Source organism: Lontra canadensis, unplaced genomic scaffold (assembly GCF_010015895.1).
Source record: "Lontra canadensis isolate GAN:19392208 unplaced genomic scaffold, GSC_riverotter_1.0 scaffold50, whole genome shotgun sequence".
NCBI lineage: Eukaryota > Metazoa > Chordata > Mammalia > Carnivora > Mustelidae > Lontra > Lontra canadensis.
Genome location: NW_022631044.1, coordinates 2625534 through 2653429, shown reverse-complemented (window position 1 = coordinate 2653429; position 27896 = coordinate 2625534). Strand labels below are relative to the sequence as shown.

The window sequence follows — 27896 nt, the reverse complement described above, 5'->3', positions numbered from 1 at the left end:
TCTACAGAGTGGCCAAAAGGCAGGCCTGGCCACATAACTTGGGGGGCTCACTGCAAAAGGAAAATGTTGGACCCCTATTCAAAAAGCAGCAAAAAAAAGTGTGCCATTAAAGGTACTCAATATATTATTTTTTTCCTTCCTTCCATGGTCTCTACCTGTTCTAGTGTTTTTTTTTTTTTTAAACACTGTGTAATTCTTTCTTATTGTAATGAAACACACATAAGATCTACTGTTGTCCACCATTTTTACGTGTACAGTTCGGTAGCATTAAGTAATTCAGGCTGCTGTGCATGTCATGAAGGTGGTTTCGCTGTGTCCATCATCTCTTTCTCTTTCAGGTGTAAGGATCCTGGCAGGCTGAGCCGCGAACCTCACAGGTGCCCAGGGCCCCCAGGGACAAGTGTGTACATGCACAGGTAACCCCCCATAGCTGGTTTCCCTTCCCACCAGCAGCTGGATGATGTGTTGTGACCCAGCCAGGGCAGGGCCATCTGGACAGGACTTTCTTCTTCCCAGGGACTCCAACCGAGGCGAACAACTGACCCCCAAGGGTATTACAAGGTCTGTGTCTGGACGCATCGGGTATCTAGATCAGGGGCAGGGGACAGCCTTGTCCCTGTCTAGTCACTCACCGAACAGGCTATGGAGCTAACACCAACTTTTCTTGTGTCCTGGCTCTGCCAGGGGCAGAATGTGGCAGGGGTGAGAACCCACTCAGGGGAGGCAGGGAGGTGGCAGCCGAGGCTCCAAGTCCCCAGGACACTCTCTACTGTCCCACTGGACTTCACTTTTGAAACACAAATTCAAGGGTAAAAACCATTAGGAATTTCAAGACTGCAACTGCACAGCATGTGAGCATAGGGACTCCGTCAGAAGACACAGGCTGCATGCCCATGAAGATGCCCCTACCAGCAGAGGACTTTCTGTGCCCTCCCATTGCAGTACTGGAGGTTTCTGGAAAGAGCAGCAAAGTTCTAATAAAGAAGGAACCTCTTGGGATTTACACAATCAGCATGCACTAAATTAAAATGACTTCCTAAAACTGAAATGTAGAAAGATACCCCGGTGGCCACACACAGGCCGAGCCACCTATAGGTTAGCCTGGAAGACAGCTGAATCAAGTCAGCACAGGAAAGAGGCAGAGGTGGGTGCTGGTACTGCTCCACCAGCACCCACTCTTGCATGCAGGTTGTGAGGGCCCCTTCCCCTTTCCACTCAGGTGCAGACACAGAAGGCCTTGATTCTCAGGGGAGAAACTTAACTAGGCACAGGTAGAACAATCATGCTCAGGGCTTTCCTTTTGGCCTTTGAGATAAGAAACATCACAAAACAGTGGCCCGCTTTTCCTGGAGGTCTGGCATGGATTTCCCAAACCCTTACACAGCCCAGGAACCAGATACTGGGGCTAGAGTAGGGGCAGGGGGCGAGGAGAGAAAGCGGGTAAGTAAAAATCGAACACCTTTCTCCATGCAATTCCTTCTTACTGATCATTTTGGAAGCATGGCTCTTAGGATTCTTCTGGTCATATTTATTTTATTTTTTTAAAGATTTATTTATTTGAGAAAGAGAGAGAGAGAGAGAACGTAGAAGGGAGAGGGTCAGAGGGAGAAGCAGATTCCCTGCTGAGTAGGGAGCCTAATGTGGGACTCGATCCCAGAACTCCAGGATCATGACCTGAGCCAAATGCAGTCGCTTAACTAACTGAGCCACCCAGGTGTCCTCCTCTGGCCATATTTAAACAGCCAAGTCTGGAATCCACACATCAAGCGTCTAAGTGAGGACTCTTGCCAGAGCCAGGTCCACATTGCCCACTGGGGACTGGCCATGACCTGACTTTGCTGGGACTGCCACCAAGCACTCTAGGCCCAAGTCAGCCAGTGACAGGTAGTAACATAAAGAACACGGTGATTCTTTGCATAACTCTGAGGAAGCGGCCTGTCACAAACTGTCCCCGAACCAATGACTTATCTTGCCCCCTCCCTCCTGGGCCCCATATCCTGTCAGTCAGCGAAAGCAGAGCCCATACAGTTCCTGGCCACCGCATCAACCGCTGCTTGAGCGAAGGCAGGACAAGAAAGCAGATACCGTCCAACTGCAACCAGGACAGGGCAGAGACACACGCTCACTCTCCAGCGTCCAGGGAGGGGTCACCGCTCCACCACCACCCCGAGCTGTGGGGCAGGTTACCTTGCCTGCTCTCTTCCTCACCCATAAAGCCATCAGCGGCCGAGCTCACGAAGGCGTTCTGGGAACTCATCGGAGTTTGCAAAATCACCACGTTCCACAGATGAAAGTCACTGGGTTTTTGAGCATTATGGAGAATAGTTCCTTTCTACACCGGCAAAATCCCACGGTAAACAACCCAGTGCCCTGCAGTCTTGGTTCAGGCACAAATTCTGTAGATGAGAGGAGAGGCCTCTGCTTTCCTGAGGGTCCCAGGTCAAAAGACAGGGGTCAGACCTCTTTCACTGCCCCCCATCCCCACCATGTAGGGGTGCCCCTTACTGGACAGGTACCAGTTCCGAGCCCGGCACCCAGGTTCGTGCGTTCATCAGACTTGATTACCCATGATATGGCAGCTCCTGCTTCCCGGCCTTCAGGTCCAGCTTCTGGAAACACGTGGTTTCACAAGCAAGGAAACAGGAGGCTTCCAGAGGTGAAGAATTTGCCTGAGCTCCTGCAGTCAAGTTCAAGCTCAAGGCTGTGTGAAGTCCATGCCCAGGACAGCGTTTCATCATCACACCGCTCACGGTCCTCTAACTACAGTCTGTCACGAGACAATGGCGGGTGTGTCTCACCAGCTACAACCTCCAAATAAGTCTGAGCAACAGACAGATTCAGAAGCCTAGCCTCGAGGCCTCATCTCTCTGGTCTGCAGGTGTGCGTTGCTTGTTGGGGCTTTCTTGATGCCTCCAACTCCCCCTACTAGGAGCCACGTCTGCTGAGGGGCTAGAGTGTGAGCAATCCAGACCCCCAGCTGCCTCATCTGCGTCTAGCTAGGTGCCCAGACTGCCAGCCCCACAGCTGTGCTTGGAAAAGCCGTATGAGGGCCTTCTAGAAACCTGTGGCCCTGGTAGGCTTGGAGGCTCATCCAAAACAGGAAATCCTTCCCTGGGGCACCTGTGTGGGGATGGTCCGGCTGCCGCCTGCAGTGGCCCCAGGAAGACCACACACAGTTCAGATGGGGGCCTGGAGGCTGCAGGCACAGACTCTCTTCACTGGCCACGATCCGCCCCCCCCCCCCCCCCCCCCCCCCCCAATGACCTCCTTCTGGGGCAGGAATCCCTTCTGTGCTGCTCTTGCCAGGACATTTCTGCTTAAATAGCTCTAAAGACGGGAATCCCTGGTTCATGGACTTCAAAAAGGAAAAAAGGGTTAGTAGTGAGGCGGGGGGGAAGCTATGAAAGCTGATCCCCCATACAGAGAAGAGTGGAAACCCAGACCTGCCCTTGGCGGGGGTGGGGGTGGGTAGAAGCTGTTTGGAACTTAAAGTTTCCAACAGAAAAAAACATCAATAAAGAGGCTGATCTATTTATCTGGTGAGTTCACAGACCAAAGCCAGCATGAAACCGGTCCACTGGTGGGGCAGTCCTAATTGCTACTGAGAGGTGTTGGGCCCTTATCTCCCCTGGGCCACAGAGCAGCAAACCCCCCTCCCCTGGTCCCTCAGTGCAGCCCCTCACTCATGCATGGGATTGGGACACCCTCTATCCTCTCCCACCCGTCAGCCTGGTGACCTCCTCCTCTGTGGACACTCAGCTCAGATCTGGGGGAAGCATGCTCAGCTCCCTGGGAATCCTGGTGGCGTTCACCTTGCCTTGCTCTGGCATCTATGACAGCTAGTGTTTACTTCCCGGCTCTGAACCAGTCCACTGTTTGGATCAGCCGTTCTCCCTAGAAATCAAGAGTTGCACATTTCGACAGATGCTGGCGAGGATGCGGAGAAAGGGAAACCCTCCTACACTGCTGGTGGGAATGCAAGCTGGTGCAACCACTCTGGAAAACAGCATGGAGGTTCCTCAAAATGTTGAAAATAGAACTACCCTATGACCCAGCAATCACACTACTGGGTATTTACCCTAAAGATACAAACGTAGTGATCCGAAGGGGCATGTGCACCCCAATGTTTATAGCAACAATGCCCACAATAGCCAAACTATGGAAAGAACCTAGATGTCCATCCACAGACGAATGGATAAAGAAGATGTGGTATATATACACAATGGAATACTATGTAGCCATCAAAAGAAAAGAAATCTTGCCATTTGCGACGACATGGATGGAACCAGAGGGTATTATGCTTAGTGAAATAAGTCAATCAGAGAAAGACAACTATCATATGATCTCCCTGATATGAGGAAGTGAAGATGCAACATGGGGGGGGGGGTTAAGGGGGTAGGAGAAGAATAAATGAAACAAGATGGGATTGGGAGGGAGACAACTCATAAGTGACTCTTAATCTCACAAAACAAACTGCTGGGGGAAGGGGGGTTGGGAGAGGGGGGTGGGGTTATGGACATTGGGGAGGGTATGTGCTATGGTGAGTGCTGTGAAGTGTGTAAACCTGACAATTCACAGACCTGTACCCCTGGGGATAAAAATATATGTTTGTAAAAAATTAAAAATTAAAAAAAAAAAAAGAGTTGCACATTTCCTCCATGTTAAGATCCCATAAGTCAGGCTGCCTGAGTCAAAGAGGGAAGCAGAGGTTGCGGTATCAGGGAGATGAGGAGGGGAGGGCAACAGAGTGCTGTATACCCTTCTGGATCAAGGATACCCTGGATTTAAAGGAGGTGCTGAAAAGAGGCCTAAGGATGAAGAAACAATGCAGGCAGGGGAGAGGGGCAGAGAGGGGCAGAAAAGAGTATGGGTGCCGGAAGGAGGGCAGCCAGGATTCCGAACTCCCCTCCCCCCACCCACTCCGCCTTTCCTCTCCTGCTGTACTCAGGGCTGGAAGGTCATCGGGGACACAGCCAGGAGCTCAGGAAGTGGTGGGTGGGACCGAGAGAGGGAGAATCCTGCTGTTGGGCCTGAGGTCTACAGGGGAGCAATTGTGTGGGCACAAAAACACATGTGAGCAGGTCACATAGGACCCAGGGCCTGCTGGTATGACTTCTAAGGCCTCTTCCCTTATGAGCAGCATCCCAACATTTAAGGTTTACCTGTAAGCATGGCAGGATTTTTTTTTTTAAAGATCTTATTTATTTATTTGACAGGCAGCGATCACAAGTAGGCAGAGAGGCAGGCAGAGAGAGAGAGAGAGAGGTGGAAGCAGGCTCCCTGCTGAGCAGAGAGCCCAATGTGGGGCTCGATCCCAGGACCCTGAGATCATGACCTGAGCTGAAGGCAGAGGCTTAACCCACTGAGCCACCCAGGCGCCCCAGCATGGCAGGATTTTAAGTGCATAGCAAAACCTGTAAGATTGTAGGGCTTTATCAGTATTTTTAAATGCAAGAGGTTTTGATCCACAGGACAATGCTGGCTGGTTTCAGGGTCAGAACTGGTTAGGAAGAGAGAGGGAGAACACTGCAGGGACGGACAAGGAGCAAGTGTGGTAGGACCAGGAGACTAGCTTGCCCCTGGCGAGCGTACCCATAAATGTTGCGGCTGGAGGCAGACACGTGCAACCCCCATCACTCCCGTGTAGGGAGGGTGGCCTTCAGAGAGTCGATGGTTTCTCTCCAAGGAAGAGGTGACAATTCACATTGGCCCTTCCTTACAGAGACATCAGGGACACTTGCTTCAGAGGGTGGCAGGCAAAGCCACAGAGGAATTTGTGGAAGAACTGGCCAGACAGGATTAGGGATACTCTGGGGATAGCAGGGAGAGTTCAGAAATATGTGACACGGGAATGAATCACCCTGAGCAGATGGGCTTATGGGACAGAGGGCTCTTTCTTCCACCAACACAACATCTGGAACACCACTTTTAAAAACACAGGCCGGACCCTGCTACCCAAGGAGAGAGCCTTCCAGAGAGACTATCTGAAAGTGTTAGTGTCATCTGGCAGGTGGGAGGTGGCCATGCACAGCGAAGAGACCAGTCGTGCAGGGAGAGGACAGCTTTTAGTTACAAACCCACACAGGCTAAGGTCCAGACCCCCTGGCCCCAACAGAGCTGTCACACGGGACAAGTTAAGCAGGAAGACATTTCCACACCAGTGGCCGATGGTGGCAGGAAAACCACTGGAGTCTGGTTGGTCTCGTGAGCTCTCCCCTCTGTCTGTCCGGAATTCTGTCCCAGGATGACCCCCATGGCTGACGGTGTTGCTACGAGTCAGAGCTGCAACACTGGCCTGAGAGCTGACTACGGGCCCTGCAGTCTTCCTCGAGAGTCACACCAAGTGCTGGGAAGTAGATACTGTGGTGCTCAAATTTTGGAGGTGAGAAAGTAGAGATGCAGGAGATAAGTAACCTGCCCAAGGTCCCCTAGCTTGTAAGTGACCTATACCGCAAGTTCCTGTCACCAGGTCCAGTTGTCCTCACTTGGCTTCTGCTTCTCCTGTGAGGTACAAAGAACACAGGCATGCTAGAAAAGTCCGCCGCCACCTCCTCTCCCCTGTGGAGAAGCCAGGTATGCACTGCGGCACAGGGAACACAGGCTAACAGGGAGCCCAGAGATGATGGTCCCCTATGAACGGGGTCACCCTTAGCAAAGCACTTCCGCTCTCTCAATCTTAGGCTCTTTAAAGGACAGAGTTGGGCCAAAATGTCTGCCAGGGCATAAATTCCAGGCATCTATGAAGATACTGGACTGTACCTCTCCCTCAACCATCCAGCCAGGGAAGGGGGACACAATGGCTTCATTCCAACATGCTGTAGGTGGGTCCCCGCCTCAAAAAAGGACCAGACCAAGTATAGCCTTTTGTGTGCTTGTCTCAGCGAGCAAGCTTGGTTTATGGTAATTTTGTCCTTCATTTTCCACGGCGTTTATATCAAATATCAGAAGATGGGTGAGACCCTATTTCTAATCCTAATCAAGCACTTTCTATCTCTATGTTTTCAACACAATCTTGAAAATATACTCCAAGCTCACAGTCTACGAGGGAATGAGCTTGGGTCAGTGAGCTTGGGACTCTCAACTTTCCCTCCTGATGACCCTCGGGGGGGCCCTAAGTGGCAAAGTCCAGCTTGATGGGTCTAAGCAACACCTCAGGACTATGACATCATGGAAAATAAGGCAGTGTTGGCTGAATGCTCACGGGTAGTTTCCATATCCATCTCAATATATCTGTGCATGGGAAAAAGCCAGCGTATTCAGGGAGAACCTTCAGAATCAGGGAGGAAGAGATGAGCGCAAGGGTGTCTCAGCTGCAGGGTTGACCGTTCTCGAATTCTGACTCAGGGTCTGTTATGGCAGAGCAGAAGGGAGCCCTGCCCTCAGAACTGGGTTCCAATCCCAGCTCTGCCATCCTTCCCTGCGAGGCCTTGGGTGTGTTAAGCTAACCTTGCCGAGCCTCAGCGTACTCATTCACAAATATGGAGGACGACCCCCACAGGGCTTCCGCAAGTATTAAATAAAATAAAATGGAGTACACAGAGTCAGAGAAAAATACAGTCTTCCATACGCCAGCAAAGGCAGATGAGGATGGGGTGCCCAAGCGTCATGCCGATCACAGGTTTCCACACCCTGCTTCCTAAGCCTCCGGCACCCTGACCACTCTCCAGTAGCCTGCACCTCAACCCACGTGTTCAAAAATAAATTCGGCTCATCCCTGACCTGTTCCACCTCCTCTTGGCTTCTAGGTGGGGCTGAGGAACCCACAGCCATCGGCTACCCCTCCCTCCCCTTTACCCCATATCCAAGCCCAGGCCTCCTCCGCAGTCTGCCTCCACATAGTCTATCTCATCCATCCCCGTATCCCTACTGCCAATGCCCCAGTTCAGGCCTCTTCATCTCTCCTGGGCCATCACAATAGCCGTCTGACTGGTTTGCCTGCCAACAGGGTTTTTTTTACCTTTGCTCCTGCTGCCAGAGTGAGTTTCCTGAAACACTTGCTGGACCACAGCACTTCTTTCCTCTAAACTCCCCACAGGCTTCCTGCTCACAGAACCCAGTCTGAAGTCCTGAACAGAGAAGCAACATGCAGAACCTGGTCCCAAACCCCATTTCCACCTGCTATTCCTGCCGGACCCACAGATTCCAGCTGCCTGTCATGGTTCCCTTTTCCCTGCGTACAACCTGCCCTCACTTGGCTCGGGGCCGTGGGCTCGTGCTACCAGGGTCCAGATTCCCGCCCTTCTGGCTCTGTAATGCTTAACTGCCTGAGCCTTAGGTTTCTTTGCTGTAAAAAGAGCTAAAAAGATATCTCTTTCCTGCACAGGATTGTGATGAAGATTAAATGGGGGGAGGGCATCACGGAAAATGTGGGGTACACACAGTGGCATGTAATAAACACGCAATACATGGAGGTCCCACCTAGAGCTGCCGGGAATGTTCGGCTGATCACTCAGGCTGGCACGCCCCTTCCTCTTCCTTGCCCTTGGAGGTCAGATTTGCCTCTCAAAGCCCCACCCAAATGCCAGAAATAATCATTTCTTCTTCAGAGCAGACCTTATCTGATTCTGCCTTGCAGTTTGGAAGTTTTCCCATCTTCTCGGTCTCCCTCTCTGCTGTGGCCAGGAACCACGTCTCTACCCCTCACGGGGCACCATGTTTCACACCTAGTTAGGTCTTTGACCCACATATGCTGAGTTGAGTTCCTCTAAGAGGTCACCAGCTTGAAAACAGAGTGGAGGGGTGAGTGTTGAGGGTGTGTGGACGGGGAATGGGAAAACCAGCTGATCCTCAGAATTCTTTCCTCCCTTCTACGGTAGACCCTCCAGAGACACAACTCTAAATCTTGGTTCTCATTCTGGTTTCAGCCAGATGAACAACTCTTGAAACCTGGCATGCACGTATGCATTCATTCAAGAAGTACTTACTGGGGGCACCTGGGTGGCTCAGGTGTTAAGTGTCTGCCTTCGGCTCAGGTCATGATCCCAGGACATCAGGATCGAGCCCCACATCAGGCTCCCTGCTCAGCAGGAAGCCTGCTTCTCCCCCTCCCTCTTCCCGGGCTTGTGTTCCCTCTCTTGCTATTTCTCTGTCAAATAAATAAATAAATTCTTAAAAAAAAAAAAAAAAAAAAAAGGAAGTACTTGCTGAGTACCACTACATGGCAGGCACCGTTCCAGGGGCTGCAGACCTAGAAAAGGACTAAAAGTTCCTTGTCTTTCTTATAGGGCCTGCAACAGATCCTTCCTATGAGAAGCAATCCTTCCCATTCTTGGCAACCATTCACACTAAACTCCATGATAAACATCTGAGGCACCATCATTCTGCTGGGGGGGAGGGTAGTTAAAATGTGTCTTCTACTTCTTTTTCTTTTCTTAAATCTTATGTATCTATTTGACACACAGAGAGAGCACAAGCAGGGGGAGAGGCAGGCAGAGGGAGAAGAAGTAGGCTCCCCACTGAGCAGGGAGCCCAATGTGGGGTTCAATCCTAGGACCCTGGGATCATGACCTGAGCCAAAGGCAGAGGCTTAACAACTGAGCCACCCAGGTGTCCCTGTCTTCTCTTTCAATAATGACGTGAACTGGCCTCCGTAGTAGAGAGGAATGGGCAGCGCCATCTGTCTCCAGAGCCTGGAGCGAGTCTCCAGAACCTGCAGGCTGAGATGACCCTGACTTGTTTGGACACCTGCTGACAGACTCCAGAGAGGGTTATGTTCATATGCTTAACTCATTTTGTAGGGTTTCCCCGAAAACTTTACGAGAAAACAGGAAGACCTGCACCCGGTGACCCCAAGGAGGAAGAGACAGAGTTAAGAGGGGCCCAGAGCGGAGTGAATGGCTTGGAGCAGCAGGAGGGCCAACCCAAGGACTGTTTGCTGAGCGCTACACGCCCAGGGGCTCTTCGGGCCAAGGCAGGACTTGCCAAAGGAGTTTAAATCTATAGGAGGAGACACAACAGAAGCAAACACACTTACCCACCTTCTGCAAGCATCTCTTGGTGATCTCTAGTCAAGCCCTTTGTTCCACCCAAATGCGTCTACCTGGTTCAGGTGTCCTAAATTTCCTCATTCTTTCCTGCTGCCCCAGCCCCTTCTACCCAGCTTTCTGGGCCCACTAGACCCTTACATCCTCCACAGCACCCTTCAGACCTCTCCAGCAAGCATGCCTCTCCTTTCGGCCCTGGACAGGGTGGGCCCCTTCAGCACTGGGGGGTAGGGGGCTCTGCAAGTCCCACTGTACTCACGCACATGGGCCAGCCCCCTTGCTCTCCCTCTCTTGGCCAGGACCTCATTTCCCACTGTCTCTGGTTTAGAAGAACGGATGATTTTGGTCTTTCTTCCCCTACCTTCAAGGGCCAAATGAGAATATTTACAAAATGCTTTAAGCTCTTTGCAGTCGAGATCTCTATTAATGCCTAGGACTGAGGCCTCCTGCACAGGCATGAGAGAAGGAATGCGGCGGCAAAGGGTGATGTGTGCTTGGACTTCAGGAAAGGTGTGCCAAAAATATAAAGGACTAAATAAAAAGCCAGAGAGACCCTCTCAGCCGGATGTGGAGGCTGCCCGTTGGGATACCTTCATTTCTGAGATCTGGTGGGTGATATCACACCTCACACTGCCATGCAGATACTTTCCTCTTCTAACACCCCTCCCCCCTCAGAACCTTCTAGAACAATGCCGTCACTGATTTGGTGGTTTAGAGGACTCACTCCGCTGAAGCAAATCACATTCAGGGACAACATATCTTTACCAAAAAATGGGCTAGCCAGGATGCACCAAGCGTCTCCCCTGGGCAGGAATGGCCCTGTGCCCACTCCCACCCCCCACAGATCGATGCTATGCCCTTTTTTGTGGGGAAGAAGCAGTCATCTCTTGGACAGAGTTTAAACCTTAGCAAAGGCCTGTGCCAAGGGCTGGGTACTGAGTCAAACTTCCTTTTCCAGCAGGCCTGCTCCCGTGCTGGCTGCCGGAGGGGCCCCATGCAGGAACTGCGGGGCAGCAGGGGGAGGATCATGGAGCCCTCAAGCCTGCTGGAGATCCCTGGCTGCTGAATCACCAACAGGCTCAACCAGGGCCAAGCTCTGAGGTGGCAAGCCGCTGTGCCAGGCTGAGGCACCCCGAAACCTGATGCCAGCCGGCTGACACCTATCAGAGGCATCAGAGTGTCTGTGGAAAGGGCTACACTGGACACTCTCAGAGTCCCAGAGGAGAGAAGGAGTAGGGGAATGGGCTAGAGACCAGGCCAGGACAAAGCGGTAGATGCAGTGGTCCTACCTGCAGGGTTTAGGTCCCTCGGCACGGGGACAGATGAGCTGAGACCTGGCTCCCAGGAAATTCAGAAATCAAATGCTGGCTCTGGAAGAGCCCCCCGGGGACCTTATAATCCCCCCCCACCCCGCCTCCTCCCCTGAGGCCCATGGCCATGGCTCAGTTTCTCCTGGCCTTGCGGCCCCACCAGGGCCACCCGCCAGGCCCAGGGTCAGCAGTGGCTCAGGCTGGACCTTCGACTGGCAGAGTTAGCCTCTCAGCAGTCCCAACAAAGTCCAGCCAATCCCTCAGTTACGTCACGGCCATCAGTACACACCACTCACAGCAAGTGGCTTGGAAGCAGGCTGGACGCCGGGAGGAGATAAAAAATATGCAATCCTTGAACTCTGTCCCATTTCCTCCATGTGAATGGCTTGGTGGTGACAGACTCATCCCTTCCCGCTGCTCTACTCGGAAACCCTCAGAACCACCCTGCAAAAGGCATTGCAGCGCTTGGGCCAAGATAAACAGCAGCATGACTTGGAAGAATTTCAGATCGATGTAGCATCAGCCTAGGAAGGGGGTGGTGGACAGAGGGGACAGACAGCCCCGCACCAATGCTAATCACCACCATCAGGCTTCCATCGTGTGCTGTGTTCTCAAGGCTGGCCACAGAATACCCCTTAGGAGAACTCACTTGATCAGACGAGGGCCACTGATCGAGAAGCAGGGGCCAAACAGAGGAAACAGATTCCTGGAACTACAGAGTTTTAAGAGTTAAGGGGAAAACACACCGAAGTTCTTGTAACCCTACATTTCTCACCCCCCATCCCACTGCTGACTGGGAAAATGTTAAGTGTTTTTCCTTGGGCCCTGGAGGTGAGGGCCAGGAGGAGGAGAGAGTGGGTAAGAAAGTTTCTTGGGGACAAGTGCAGGTGCCAGCTGCTGAGAAGGATCCAGACAAGAGGAGGGCAAGAGGTGCTAGACTGCCAGCCTTGCACTGGGAGATCCCTGGGCAGGCCACGCTTACCCTGGGGCTCTCACTGCTGGCAGTGCTCCCTAGGGAGAGTCTGAAAACTAGTGGTGGTGGCTTCTGATGGTCACAATGACTGGGGGGCACTCCTGGTATTTAGGCATTAAGAGCAGGGACACTAATTTGTTGTAATGCACAGGATTTTGTCTTGCCTAAGAGGCTCATAGTACACCCCGTTGAGAAGTCCTGCACCCACCAGGATAGTCCCTTCAAGCACGAGGCATTCGGCCTCCAACTGCACATGCGCAGAAGTACCCCAAACTTGGGAGAAATGGAATAAGCCAGAAGTCTCATGAATGGATGGTGGCACTCATTAGAGACTCCTGGTCTTTGGGAAGCTCATAGCGGGGTGGGGAGGGCTTCTGCTGATTGCCTGCTTTAACTGGGATGCTCTCTTCCCCCTTCACGGTTCCCTCTATTCCTGTGCTCATCTATCTGTCTCTCTGCATTAACCCGGAGCGCCTGGGTTGCACAATATGAACCTTACCTATAAAGTAATGAGATTGACCAAGCACAAACAGAGCCCACTCCCAGTGTTGTATAGTCATGGGGTTCCAAAGAGACTCCCAGAAGCCCTAGGGGGAGGAACTGATAGGAGGAAGGATATATTCTCGTCTCTTGGCCCACTGCCTAATTTTAGGGCCCCCAACACATTTCCCTCTACCAATGTAGATTCTTTTGGCCACAGGGAGCACCGCCGTTCAACGAATGCCCCAAAAGCACTTAGTCATATGGGCAAAGTCTGCTCTGCTGCGAAGACAAACCAATAAGGAAGAGGGCATGCCTGTCCCCACAGTTTTGGGGTGGACAACATCATGTACCTTCTAGTTGTGTCAACTTAATGCAATTTAAAGGAAGAACAAAAACCTGGGAAGACATAGTAGCCCTTCTCTCAGGAAATGGAAATGGGATCTCTCACACCAACCTGCTCCTGACGCTTTCCCTGTTTACTCTTTTGAACCTCTGGAGGGGGGGAAAGGGTGGAGAGGAGAAGCAAAAGGGAAGAGGGAACAGGGAAAAGATGACATTTTCTGCTAGGGTGGTTTAGCTCGGGCAAGAATAGGAGAACGTCAGAACGACGTGGGTGGCAGCCTGCACATTTCAGTCCCAGACAGGAGTGCAGTGAGAAGGGGGTCTTGCTTGATATTCAGTGTATTTCCAAAGCATTGCCTAGACAAAAAAAAAAAAAAAAAAAAAAATCAGACTTATCTAGATGAAGGTGGTCTAGGAATCAAAACCAGCTGGTGAGACGGTACAGCTCCTCTGGGGGACAGCTGCATGGTTTGTGGCAAAATAAAACATCGTGTAACTATACGGTCCAGCAGCAGAGCTTCCTGGTGTTTACCCAAGTGACTGAAAACCCAAGTCCACAGAAAAACCTGCGCACACAGGTTTATAGTGGCTTTCCTCATAATTGCCCAAACTTTAAAGTCACCAGGAGGTCCTCCCGTAGATGAATGGATAAACTGGGGTATACCCGGACAGGGGAATATTAAATGCATAGTATTAAGTCAAATAAGCCAAGCAAAAGAGGTTTTAAACTGTAGGAGTCCAACTATAGGACATTTTAGAAAAGGTAAAATTATGGCAGCTGCCAGTGGTTTAAGAGAGGGAGGCGGAGAGAAGTAGGGGAAGACAGGGGGCTTCCGGCAGTACAACTTACTGTGTGTGTGTTGGACGGGGGGGACCCAGGTCACGATACATTTGTCAAAACTCCGAGAATGTACAACACAGGAATCAGCTCTAGTGTGAACTAGGGACTTTAAATTTAGTTGAAAAGAGCATCAACATTGTTTTGGGGAGGAGAATACCACTTTTATTAGCAGTTTGGGGTTTCTCCCTCTGAATATTTTCTTGTAGGCTTAGATCTTGATCCCCCGCACCCCCGCAAGTACTGTCCATACCCTGGAACCCAAGCGTCTGCCCTGCAGTGGTACCCTACTTTCTTAAGCATTTTCCCAACTGTTGGCCATCATATTTATGATTTTTAATTAACACTATAGCTGCTATCTTTGAGCTTACAGCTACTTTTTGATGCTATTCCGATTTATTATTATTTTTTTGCATATGGGTGGCACATGACGTTACGTGAGTTTCAGGTGGACAACACAGTGATTCAGCTTCTCCGGAGGCTGTGCTCTGCTTACAACACGTAAGCTCCCATCGGTCACCACGCAGCGCTATTACAACACCATTGACGGTATTTACCCTCCGCTGTGCCTTCCATCCTGTGACTTAGTCATTCCCTGACTGGAAGCCTGTACCTCCCACTCCCCTTCACCCACCTTGTCCATCCCCCCTCCCCTGCCTCCTCCCCTTGACCGCCATCGGTTTGTTCTCCGTATTTACAGGTCTGATTCTGCTATTTGCTTGTTCATTTGTTTTGTTTAAAAAAATTAACTTTGGTTAATAATAATGTACTAATATTGGCTCATCAACTGCAGCAAATGTACCACACAGGCAAGATGTTAATAGTAGGGGAAATTATGTGGGGAGGGGTGAGGAAATATATGGGAATTCTCTGTACTTTACACTCAATTTTTCTATTAAACCTGAAACTACAAAAAAAAAAGTCTATTAAAAAAAACAGCCGTTGACAATTACCACAGTAGGAAGCTGAATTGTTTTACTCTATGTTCCAAACTGTCCCATCACACTGCTTCCCTAAGTTCAAGTCAAATGTCGCCCTAGGAAGGTCATGGCATAAGCAGCTTGAATTGGACTTTTCTGGAAATGTGGAGTAGACACTGCTCAGCCTTCCATGGAGGCCACGGATCTGAGCCTCCCTCCCTGTCCTTCAGCTTGGCTGAAGTGTGGCTTTGAATTCATCACTATGAATTCCAGCTGGCTGAAAGCTCAGAGGACAAGAAGTACAATTAGCTCTCTTACATCGTGAAGTGTGTTGTACGGGTGTGCTCGATAAACCTTTCCTGATAGTGGCTCCCAGGGAGAGGCAATGAGCAGCTCTGGTCACGGACTGGTCTGGGCTGCCGCACACCCTGAGTCTCACTCTCAAACTGAGAGTGTGATGGATGAGAGAAAACAGAGGAGAATTATGTTCCTTGTAGAAACAGACCAGAGACAGAGGAGGGGCGGGAGGGGGAGGGCTCTTCCAGGGAAAGGCTGGTAGGGACAGTCAGGAATTGGAGGCCTTCGAAATAACCACGGAAATCCAGTATCTTGGTTTCAGGGCAACTGGCCTTGCTTTGGCGATTTTTAGTATAAAATAGATAACACATTGTAGACATGCTATCACTCAGCTGAGGACAAGTTATGAATACAATTTTCAGTCTGTTGTCAACTGGCTGTTGGCTCTGAGACCGAGGGAGCAGTTTCTAGAAGGGTGGTTTGATCCAACTCAATCCCTTGACCCTCTTGCTTCATCTAAGAGTGGGTTCCCAAGCGTGTGTCAAGCACAGCATTCGTCATACCAAACTGAAGTTTCAGTTACAGAGAAGTCTTCCACCCCCCTCTTCCTGCCCTTTTTTATGATTCAGGCAGGAAAGGAACGAGAGAGGGCGGGGGCCTTTTAACTGTCCAACATCATCCTTCTGTGAAGACCCACACACAAGGTAATGAAGCAAGTGGCTTATTCCCCAGCCCCTGCATGGTCATAACCCGACATTTTATTGCATGTTTATTTTCGGTCTCCTTGGGACCACGTGGGGCGGGGGAGATGGAGTTTTTCAGTTGGCTCTATTCTCAGTGCCGAGGACAGTGCCTGACAGAGATCACTCTCAACAACACTCACTGAATGAATTTAGTTGCTTTTCAAGCCAAACTTGTCAGATAGTTCCAGAGACGGTCAGGGAGCGTGAACCACAAAAAACAATACTTGAACTCCTATTTGAGCGGGAGCACTTCATAGGACTTTATAAAATCTAGGTTCTTTCGTTCTGGTATAAGGCAACACCATTAGAACTGTTCTATGGTGACAGTTCTCCAAAAAAATCATTCAGACGCTGGAGCATTTTCTTCATCATGGAGGTGTGTGCGTGCAGATAGAGTTGTCATGGTCTGAACTGGTGACATCTGACTTGAATAAATGAGGGGACTTGAATAAAATGAGGAAACTAGTCCTGCAAATATCTACTGAGGAAGGAGCATCCAGAGCTGAAACAACAGCAAGTGCAAAGGTACTGAGGTAGGAGTCAATGTAGCGTGTTCAAGGAAGATCAAGAAGGCTGGAGTAGGACAGTGAAGGGAAACAAGACTGGGGAAATGCCAGGGCAGAGGTCTCTCATGGGGAGAGCTGGGAGTCTGGATTTCCTTTCAAGCTGGACAGCACAGGCAGGTTTTGAGCAGAGGAACAGTGGCACCTGATGTAGGTGTTATGACAATCACCGAGGAGACTGAGAAGGGAAGAAGCCTTATGGAGGCAAGACTGGAAATTGGAGGAGCAGGATGAGACCCCCGCAGGAGTCCCGGTAAAAGGTGAGAGAGGTGGCAGGGGAGGCCTCAAGAGGTGGTCAGGTATACGACAGAACAGAAACAAGACTCACTGAACTTGGGAGGTGTGCTTTGGTCTCCTTCCTGCAGGGTCCCCCACTCTTCACCCTGTCTCTGCCTCTACTATTCCTCCACTTTCTCTTCACCTTCCTAGGCCATGGTCAACCTTCAAGGCCTAGTTCAAACATCGATGTCTGCAAAAATCTTTCCTTCTCACCTCGGATGGAGGACCTCATCTCCCTCAAAAAATTAAAAGAAGAAATGAATAAACAAACCAATAAGAACACAGGCTTAGAGAAACCCACTAGCAGGCTCAACACAAGCCAATTTTCTCTTGATCCTGACGTTCTCAGACTTTTCTAAAGAGTTTTCACTGACAGTTCCCTTGCAGAGTCTGCCCAGAACCCCTGAGATCCCCCAGAATGCTACAAACTGGAATGAAGTTTCTACCCCTGGTTATTCCCAGGCGGGTCCCAGGAATCTCTGTCCAAGGTAACCGCAGGCTCACGTGTGAGACCCACATCCAACATCCAGGAGAAGCTAGCCTCTGGGTGATGACAGCTGGGCTCAAGGCTTTGCAGAAGCTTGCACAGTATCTGACCCTGCTTACCACGTGTCCCTCCCACTCCTGCCTGCAGGCTGGACTAAAGCATTCCAGGCTTGAGAGAGAAGGGCCCACAAGGAACAAAACCAGTGAACTCACCTGGGACCGGAGCACACAAGCTACAAATGTACAGACCAAGAGATTATTCTCTGCTCTGGGTTTCTCTGTCCTAAATGTCCCACCCTGCGTAAGCATAGCCTCTCTCACTACTGTGCTTCATATCCCCCCGCCTCCCAGTGCCTGTAAGAGAGACACAGAGACAGCCCCGCTGATGTGGGTGTAATGGTGAGTTGGGCGTGGGGCTGAGTGCTAGGACAGGCCACATAACCTTGGGAAAGGAGTCCTTCCCTCTAAGGAAGGCAGAAGTCAGCGTTCCTATCTGCTATGTCAATGCTATTTTGGGAGCAAGGGGTAAGAAGGAAAAGGAAAAGGAGAGAGAAGAAGAGAGAGACTCTGGGAGTAAATTATTCATCATCAATAAAAATGTATCTGTCAACTGTTAAATGTCAGGTATCATGCAAGGCACTGCAGAAATTGAGAATAAGGGAAAGAGGAAAGGGGAAAGAAAAAGTCAAAAAGTAGGAACAGAAATCCTTAGATGAACCCCACCCCCCACACTCATACACAGGCTCACGGTCAACAGAGCAAGAGGTCACCCGGAGACACCCCAGTGTTAGGACCACAAAATGAAAGTAGATTCTTCTCCCCCAGCATAAGGGAGGCAGTACCTGATAATATCAGTAGCTGTTCATACCAATTTATCTACATCCTAAAATGGAAGGTTTTTATGTAAACAAAGCCCTAGATTTTCAGAGAGTTTCTGCCCAGGGAGCCTCTGAAGATAGCTCACCAGGTGATCAACAGCCCAGGTACAAACAACGAAGCCCTTTCTAAGGAGGCTCAAGTGGGGAAAAACCAAGAACATGCACGGGTAGGTGGCTTAGAACAATCCAGACGTCTTTAATGCTTTCTAATGACCTCATTGGGTGCCTAAGCAAGCTTTTACACAAAAGTTAATGACTTTATCTTTAAGGCCAAACAGTGAGGCTCTTTGCCCACTTCTCCGCTCACAGTGGAGTCAGATGACATCAGGGCCCCCAGAGGGCATCTTGGCGGAGCCCTGGCCAGCCGCGGGGAGGAAGACCACAGGTCCAGGAAGGTCTTACCATGTTGTACCCGACCCTCTTCCCCATTTGCGAGGGCAGCTGGCACCTGCTCATTTAATGAGGCGTATTTCAGGGAAGACCCTTATCATCCCGTTTTGTGGGATGACCCCGGCCCTGCGGCTCACTTCTCCAGGCCGGGAGCTTGACTCGGCTGTCCGGCCATGGCTCCCAGACAGAGCGGCTCCGTGCTTGGCCCGGGAACAGTCACCCCCTGGAGCGGAGCCCTCTCCCCGCCGCCCACAGGGGAAGAGAAAGCAGCCGCACAGGGCTGTTCCCTGATCAGTAAGTTCCCTGATCACGTGTATTTCCTTTTCTCTGCCGGACAACAGTGGGTTATTCCGCCACCGGCTCGTCCCAGTTATCAGGAGCTCAGCAGCTCCCTGCTCCTGGGGTTCCTTGGGGTCTTAGGGTCAAGCTGAAAGGATGAGGGCATCTGAACCCAGAACGGACTGTTCTGCTCCAAAAGGTTAAACCTTTCTTTCTTCTTTTTCTCCTGCTGAATGTCACAACGCAAGAGCATCAGTTGGAGGAAGAAATGCTAGATAGTGGGTCGCTGGAGAGGAGGGGCCGCAAGTGAAGTTGAAGGGAGCCTCCAGGGGGCCTTCTGCTCGGACAACAACAGAATTTTCATGAGGAGGTGTTATCTGGGTGTTTGAATCTCAGGCGATAGTTGAGTTTCCTGGCTGCCTAAAACGTCAGCTTTCCCTCCACCGCCAGCAGGATGGGCTTGTACAGAAATGACCACTGGTCAACCCTTTTCTAGAGGGGCTGGGGAAGCTACTGCAGGGGAGGCCATCGTCTGTAAGCCAACTAGAGATGGGAATGCTCTGGAGTTACAAATTAGGGAGAGAGTGTTCTAGAAAAGGATTATCAAGTAAGGTCCTTTAAATAAGACACTGATTTTTTAAATAAATTTAAAAAAATTTTTTATAAACATATAATGTATTTTTAGCCCAAGAGGTACAGGTCTATGAATCGCCAGGTTTACACATTTCACAGCACTCACCATAGCACATACCCTCCCCAATGTCCATAACCCACCCCACCCCCCGCAACCCTCAGATTGTTTTGTGAGATTAAGAGTCTCTCATGGTTTGTCTCCCTCCCGATCCCATCTTGTTTCATTTTCTCCTTCCCTGCCCCCCAGAACCCCATGTTGCCTCTCAACTTTGATAGGACACCTCTTGCTAACAGATGCACAGACAGAGATCAAGCACGGATGCTCACAGACACAGTTCAAACGCATGGTGGCTGTAGGTGCAGATGCTGAGTGTAGTTTGGGGGAATGAGCTTGGTGGGGCCACTCTCGCCACCTTGGGTGCAGGATGCCTCTATGAAAGCTCACTGCAAAATGGATGCTGGAAGCTATTTTCACTCCTACGATTTCTCTTTCTAGATTTCCTTTGGTTAGCAAAAAAAAGGCACTGATGTAGGTCTTTGGTAAAATTGAGTGGCCTAACACAAAATTTCATAAAGGGGAAGAGGGTACTTGTGGACTATGGGACAAAGGGTACGACTCCTTTACCTAATGGAAAAAATTGCCACCTTTAATAAACCTCGGTAAAATGTCCCCACTGCGGCCCTGCTCACACCTGAGGATCCAGGTACTAAACTATCTATTTGGAGGTGCAAAAGCCATTAAAAAAAATGCTGCCAGCCAAATGAAGGAAGTTCCTACATACAAGTGAAGCAGGAAAGCCCATTTCTGTTCTGACCTGCTGCTCTAGCAAGTCAATGGAAATGTCTGTGTGTTTTGTGGGTCCATGTCATGGCTCAGGTTAAGGGTGAAGGGTGTTAAAGGAAGCCAGCTACCAGCAAACGTGCTAACACAGATTCTATCTTTAGTGGGGCTGTGAAGAACTAAAGGTGTTAAAGCAAAAGTGGTAAAGACTCTGCCAACTTCTGCTATTATGTGGGGGACATGTCAACTGGTGGGGCATAGGAGGGAGGTGAGGAGGAGAAGACGCCAGGAGTCGAGCAGAAGCCTCAGGGGCTAGAGCTCATGTGCATGTGACTTATAGGCATGTCACTCACTGGAGGACAGGCTGCCACATAAATGGAAGAAATTACCCTTTAAAACAAATACCTTTTAAACAATGTATGGTAGGTGGGGGGGAGGGGTAACTGGGTGATGGGCATTAAGGAAGGTACCTGATGGAATGAGCACTGGGGGTTATATGCTAGTGATGAATAACTGAATTCTACCCCTGAAACCAATGATATACTCTAAGCTAATTGAATTTAAATAAAATAAAATTTAAAAAAAGAAAAAAAAATGCTTGACATAAATGCATACCAACCTCCATGAGTGAATTTATTACTAGAAATAGGGCAATTTATTACAAAGAAATAGGGCAAATAGCATGCCTCAGGTGATTACCTGTCTCTCGAACAGCTAACTCCCGACCTGAAGGAGAGAAAAAAAAAAAAAGACCTGGGCCACATTTGTTTCTATTTCCCAGCAGTGGGAAGTGGCAACATTTCTTGTTGGCTAACATGACAATTACCTGTATGGCAATTACTCTCACTATGGTGAAAAACCTTAAGGGAGTGGCTGTTTGAAAAGTCCAATTACACTTGGCCTAGAGTCTGCTACAAAATGGCACTTTCAGACATGAACGAAGCTAGGCACCTCAGCACCCACAGGCTTCCGTGAATGACATGGAGTAGCGAGACGACTAGATCAGCAGGCAAAGCACCTGGGTTCGAATCCTTGCTCTGCTACTTGTGGGAGCATGGACAAGTCAACATTTTTGTGCTTCAGTTTCCCCATCTGTAGAATGCGGATAATCACCCTATCTCATAGAGCTGCTAGATGGGCTAAAGGGATTTGTATGACACATAAAACTCTTAAAGAAATTACCACCTACCATGTGCTGTTTTAAGTGATGGCCATCATCTCAGGTCATGCCCTGCCCAAAACCCTGGTCTTAAGTGCAAGGTACCCACCGTGTACCTTGTGTTATATTGTAAAAAAACAAAACAAAATAAAAACAGTGTCTGCTTCTGCCAAGAATTCAGGGACTGGGGGCAAAAGCTAGGGCATGGCCCTCTTTGCATTATTATCACCAAACCCAGCAGAAGATCTCACACACACATGAGGTGTTTGCTGTAATGAACAATCCATGTAGAAAAGAAATCACCTAAAACAAATGAATAAATAAATAGCATCCCTCATTTCAACCTGATAGATCTTCTTTTGGTAATTCATCCCATTGGCTCTATAGCACAGCCTTAAATGACTAAAGTAGTCAGTTTGGGTGAATTAAGAACCGGATGTTATACTAGGCTTGATTCACAAAAATCACAACTACTGTTTGATCACTTGGATATATTCTATATGGGATGACAGCTGAGATACTCCAAATGCCTCTGTCATTACTGTTAAAAGAAAAATGGCCGGTCTTTTATCTGAAATCCAAAAAATCCAGTTTAGTTGAAAGGACCGTTTTGTTTATTTTTCCCTCACTTCCGCAGTAGAGGAAAGAGGCACTTCACAAGAAAAGAAGCTCACATTACAAAGTGAGTTGATGCTGTTTTCCTAAGTGTAAATCTCTAACTTTCAAGTAGTTCACTGGGGCATAACCGGTCCATTTGCCAAAAACTTCAACAACCTACAGAGGATTCAAAATTAGAACGTACTTGAGATGATGGCCCCTGTCAAAGAAGATCCCACTATCTTGATCCTAACAGAGCACTAGTCCAGGAACTTGGACTAATGACTGTTAGAGATTCTTTTCTCTCCATAAGATAAGTTAAAATAGATCAGAGTTCTGCTACCCCAGTCAGGAAGAAAACCCCATTCGGTGAACCCCTCATTCACAGATAAAATGCGAAGTTTTGCATCAGGTACCACACAGGGCTAAAGAGTTGACCCTTTGACCTAGCAATGACCTTTGGGCACCGAGAGACCCACAAATAGCTTCTAAATCATTAAAGAATGGTGAAGGGACTTAACAACGCTAATGAGTACGTGCCTGACAACAGAACGTCAGGCTATAGGATACAAGAGGAAACAGATGAATCCACTATTATAGTCAGAGACTTCAATGCCCCCCTATCAGAAACGGACAGATTCACCAGCAGAAAATCAGTAAGCACGTGGTTAAACTCAACAGTACCTTCAAGCAACCTGAGGTCATTGACGTCTATAGACAGACTGCATCCAACAACAGAATACACTATCTTCTCAAGCTCACATGAAATTCACCAAGATACACCATATTCTGGACCATAAAATATACAAGACTAGAAATCATACAGCATCTGCTCTCAGACCAGAATGGAGATAAACTTGAGATAGATAAGCAGAAGGATAGCTGGAAAATCCCCCAAATACTGGATTAAACAATATACTTCCAAAGAATACATGGGTCAAAGAAGAGATCTCAAGGGCAGTTAAAAACATTCTGAACTAAATAAAAACGGTGATACAACTCATCAATATTTGTGGGATGCGGAAAAGGCAGCACTTACAGAGAAGCTAACATCGTTGAATGAATAGATTAGAAAAGAAGAAAAAGCTAAATTTTCATCTAATAATCCAAGTTTTCATCTTGGGAAAACATAGAAAAGCAAATTAAATCTAAAACAAGCAGAAGACTAATGAAGGTATTAGTTTTAGTTACTGTTTTTCCTACTTTAAGTATCTGAAAATCAGTCCTCCCCATGAGACAGTGCTCCTTAAACTTTTTCACTAGGACCCCCCTCCCCAAGTGGCAAAGAGAAGGAAACTCATACCTATTCCTCTAGAGTCTGGGGCACACTCTGAAACATTCCAAAGGAAAAAAAAGAATCACAACTTATCTTTCTATCCTAAAAATTAGTTTTGTTATTTCCATCTTGCATTTTATCAACTAGTAGAGATGAATTTGTTTTACTATATAAAATAATATCATGATTTGCCAGTTAAATTCCTTTTTGATTCTTTAATTATTCCTTATTCCAGGGAGATGCACCCATATACGCCAGGCTCTGAGCATATCACTGCGTATCCCACAGTACTCCCATTTGAAAAGGAGACATGCAAATACACAGTTTTGGTTAACCAGGACATCATATGGAGGACTGCAGGCATGCCTCATGACCCCCAATTCATGAAAAGCACAAAGTTCCAGAAACAATAGGAGCACACAGGCAGGTTCGCCATGCCTTTCAGTATATGTGCTGCTGAAGCAAGCACACGCCATGCCTTTCAGGACAGTGAGACCCAATGTCCATCAGTCTTCAGCCAAGCTGAGGAATGAGGTCGTCATCCTTTCTCCTCAGGATTCAAACACAGTAAGTATCCTCTCTACCACCACCCAGGTTTCTTCTTCCAATACGCTCTAAGTGGGACAGAAGTAGAAGTCTTGTCATGAAAGAGAGATGTGAACATGAAGGGACATCCACTGTACCCAATGTCTCCTTTCCCAGTTTCAATGTTTTCTGTGTCCACTTCCTGGGGCAATAATGCTTCCCAGCTCAGAAGAATTGTTCGCTATGGGATGAGCCTCAAATGAATGGAGCAGAACAAAACCTCCACAGGTAGACTGAAGGACCCCTAAGTTGTATCAAGTGACAAAAGTAGGATTTGCTATCGGTGATTAGAGAATAAACTGTTCAACAAACATGCATGGAGCTACTGGACCCATATTTAGCAAAAAGGCAAGTTAGAGTCTTACCTCACATCTTACACCAAAATACATTCCCCAAGAATTGAAATTCAACTTGGAAAAGTAACAACATAAAAGTAGAAAGGGAAGGGTGCCTGGGTGGCTCAGTGGGTTAAGCCTCTGCCTTCGTCTCAGGTCATGACCTTGGGATCTGGGATCGAGCCCCGCATCAGGCTGTCTGCTCAGTGCTTCCCCCCATCTCTCTGCCTGCCTCTCTGCCTATTTGTGATCTCTGTCAAATAAATAAATAAAATCCTTTTAAAAAATAGAAGGGGAAATGAGATTATCAAAGAGACACAGCAAATCCCTTCCTATTCCAAATAGAAATCATAAAGGAAAAATGAACAGATGTTAAGTCCTTGAAAGTTAAAAACAAAATGATACTTCTGTAAGCCCAAACACAAGACATTTAAATTTAACGTGCAAAAGGAAGGAAATATTTTCACTATATCTTCATAAAAACCGTTTATAAAACTTTAAAAAACTAACCTACCCCAAACATGGTTTAATTCACAAAAAAATAAATTCAAATACTCAAACATGAAAAAGCATTCAATGTGACAAATTTTGGTTTTAACCAAATACAAATTAAAACAATGCGATACCATTTGGTCAAAACAATGTACAGAATCTAAAGGTTATAATACTAATCATAGGCAAGTTTGCCGACAAATAGGGGACAGGACTGTAAATCTGTACAGCTTTTCTGGAGGGCAGATTATCAAAACATATTAAGAGCTGAAAAATGTGGATCACTTGACCTACTAGCCCATTTCTGAGGATTTGGCTGTAGAAGATAATTAAAAGATATTTGTAATGATTTAGCTGCAAGAATTTTCATTACAGGTTTCAATATTCGAGTTTGGGACAATCTACATCTCTATCATTAAAGGACAGGTATATAAACAATGGCAGAGTTGTATGGTGAAATGTGTTATACTTATCAAAAAGAAAAAGAGATAGGTTAATATATTTGTATTTCTGCCACAGAAATATTTTCCCTATAGACGGTAAGTAAAAAGCAGATTTAAAAATACCAAATGCCTTGGGACGCCTGGGTGGCTAAGTGGGTTAAAGCCTCTGCCTTCGACTTAGGACATGATCCCAGAGTCCTGGGATTGAGCTCCGCATTAGGCTCTCTGCTCAATGGGGAGCCTGCTTCCCTTCCTCTCTCTGCCTGCCTCTCTGCCTACTTGTAATCTCTGTCAAATAAATAAATAAAATCTTTTAAAAAAACCAAATGCCTTTTTATTTGAAGGGAAAAAGTGGGTATAAGAATATCTATATCCTTTGCAAATGACATATCAGATAAAGGGCTAGTATCCAAAATCTATAAAGAGCTTATCAAACTCAACACCCAAAGAACAAATGATCCAATCAAGAAATGGGCAGAGGACATGAACAGACATTTCTGCAAAGAAGACATCCAGATGGCCAACAGACACATGAAAAAGTGCTCAACATCACTTGGCATCAGGGGAATACAAATCAAAACCACAATGAGATACCACCTCACACCAGTCAGAATGGCTAAAATCAACAAGTCAGGATACGACAGATGCTGGCGAGGATGCGGAGAAAGGGGAACCCTCCTACACTGTTGGTGGGAATGCAAGCTGGTGCAACCACTCTGGAAAACAGCATGGAGGTTCCTCAAAAAGTTGAAAATAGAACTACCCTCCGACCCAGCAATTGCACTACTGGGTATTTACCCTAAAGATACAAATGTAGTGGTCCTCGTCCAAAGGGCCATGTGCACCTGAATGTTTATAGCAGCAATGTGCACAATAGCCAAACTATGGAAAGAACCTAGATGTCCATCCACAGATGAATGGATAAAGAAGATGTGGTATATATATAAAATGGAATACTATGCAGCCATCAAAAGAAATTAAATCCTGCCATTTGCGATGACATGGATGGAACTAGAGGGTATTATGCTTAGCAAAATAAGTCAATCAGAGAAAGACAACTATCATACGATCTCCCTGATATGAGGAAGTGGAGATGCAATGTGGGGGGGGTTGGGGGTAGGAAAAGAATAAATGAAACAAGTTGGGGTTGGGAGGGAGACAAACCATAAGAGACTCTTAATCTCACAAAACAAACTAAGGGTTGCTGGGGGGAGGGGTGTAGGGAGGGGGTGGTGGGATTATGGACATTAGGGAAGGTATGTGCTATGGTGAGTGCTGTGAAGTGTGTAAATCTGGCGATTCACAGACCTGTACCCCTGGGGCTAATAATACATTATATATTTATAAAAAATAAATTATTAAAAAAAAGAATATCTATATTCATACAGAGAAAGAGATCTGGTCGGATACTTGCTAGTTACACTTAGTAAGGGGAAGTCTCTGGGAGTCAAACTTGGGGGTGCTTTTTTATTCTTCTGTTCGTAAATTCTGATTTTGATTTGACTTTGGAAAAGGAGTGAGTGGGATTTAACCAAGGCTGGCAGAGAAGGTGTGTCTCCAGCATGGCCCACGAGGGGAGGTGGGCACCAGCACGTGCCTGTGTTCTGTGAACCCTAAGTGGTCTGCCCCAGAAGTGTGTTTGGTTTGGGGTTTTCTGTGCGTGGCAGGGGAGTGGCTGCTGTGGTTTAGAGGGAGTCCAGATCCAGAAGGATTCCCCATCTGGGTGCCTGAGGAGTTCACCTCACCTCCCTAAACAATGCTTGGGCCCCAAGCTTGCTTTCATTCCGTTCAGGGGCCTATGATTCATCCCCTGAAACACTAATTATAACACCCAAGATCTGCTATGTGCAAAAAACATCTGTCATTGTTTAAACGTGCTGGCAGGGAGTGTGTACAGCATACAAACTGGCCCGATGGTACGCTCCTCCAATGCAAAAATAATAACCCAGACACTGTTCCAAGGCGAGAAGTGCTCAAGCCCGGAGTTGCCAGCTGAGCTCTGACCTAGAAGGTGAGCAGTTTCGGCCCCTCCACAGCTTAGAGGCCAGTCCCTCCTCGCCCCTGCCACCGTAACAGTGACAGGCCTTATGCTGCTTCTTTCCATCGTGAAAAGTTATGTTCCATTTGTTTTTGCCTTGCTGGGTCCCAAGGCCTGGCAGAGGGAGGGGAACAGAGCATGTAATTGCAAACCTCTCATTTATCAGCTTCGGCTGCTTTTGTGTCACATGACGTGTACCATTTAGCCAGTTAATCTGCACGTCTTGGAAGTACAGCAATTACCCGGTGAACACCTCTGACCCGGCGAGAGAGGACGAAAGAGCAGTAAAGGCGCATCTATCCTTTATGTGCCCAGGAGAATTGTTTACTGACCTCATTCAGACTCAGATCAAAGGCCCTAAAGAACTCAAGCTGAAGATACGGTTTCTTTGTAAGAATCCAATATTTCCACCTCCAAGTTCTGATCTTAAAAACAAAAAAAAATCACCCCAAACGAAATGAGCCAACAACAGCAAAAATCTCCCACAGGAGCACTGGTTGTCTTGCTTTGAACACTCTTGTCACATCTAATGGACCCAATAGTGTATTCGGAGGTTTTTAAACTTCTTAAAGCTTAAGGAACCAACAGGAAGCTAGTCAGTAGCCTTTGCTAGAAATTACAATGCCGTGCATCACCCAAACCAGAAATGGCATTACTGTGGCAGCTTTGGCACACACAGTTAGGCAAATAAGTGGGTGAAATTTTCCTGGGCTCCTGGGAACACTATTAAAATGAAGCCTTCATTTGAATTTGACTTAAGATTAAAAAGAAGGGTTTGTTGTTGTTTTTCCCC

General features: G+C 48.0%; 1 protein-coding gene across 1 annotated transcript in view; it reads right to left on the bottom strand.

Moving 5' to 3' along the window:
- TGFA (transforming growth factor alpha) overlaps nucleotides 1-27896 on the bottom strand; it is a 103287-nt gene that overhangs the window by 66615 nt on the left and 8776 nt on the right. The window lies entirely within an intron of this gene.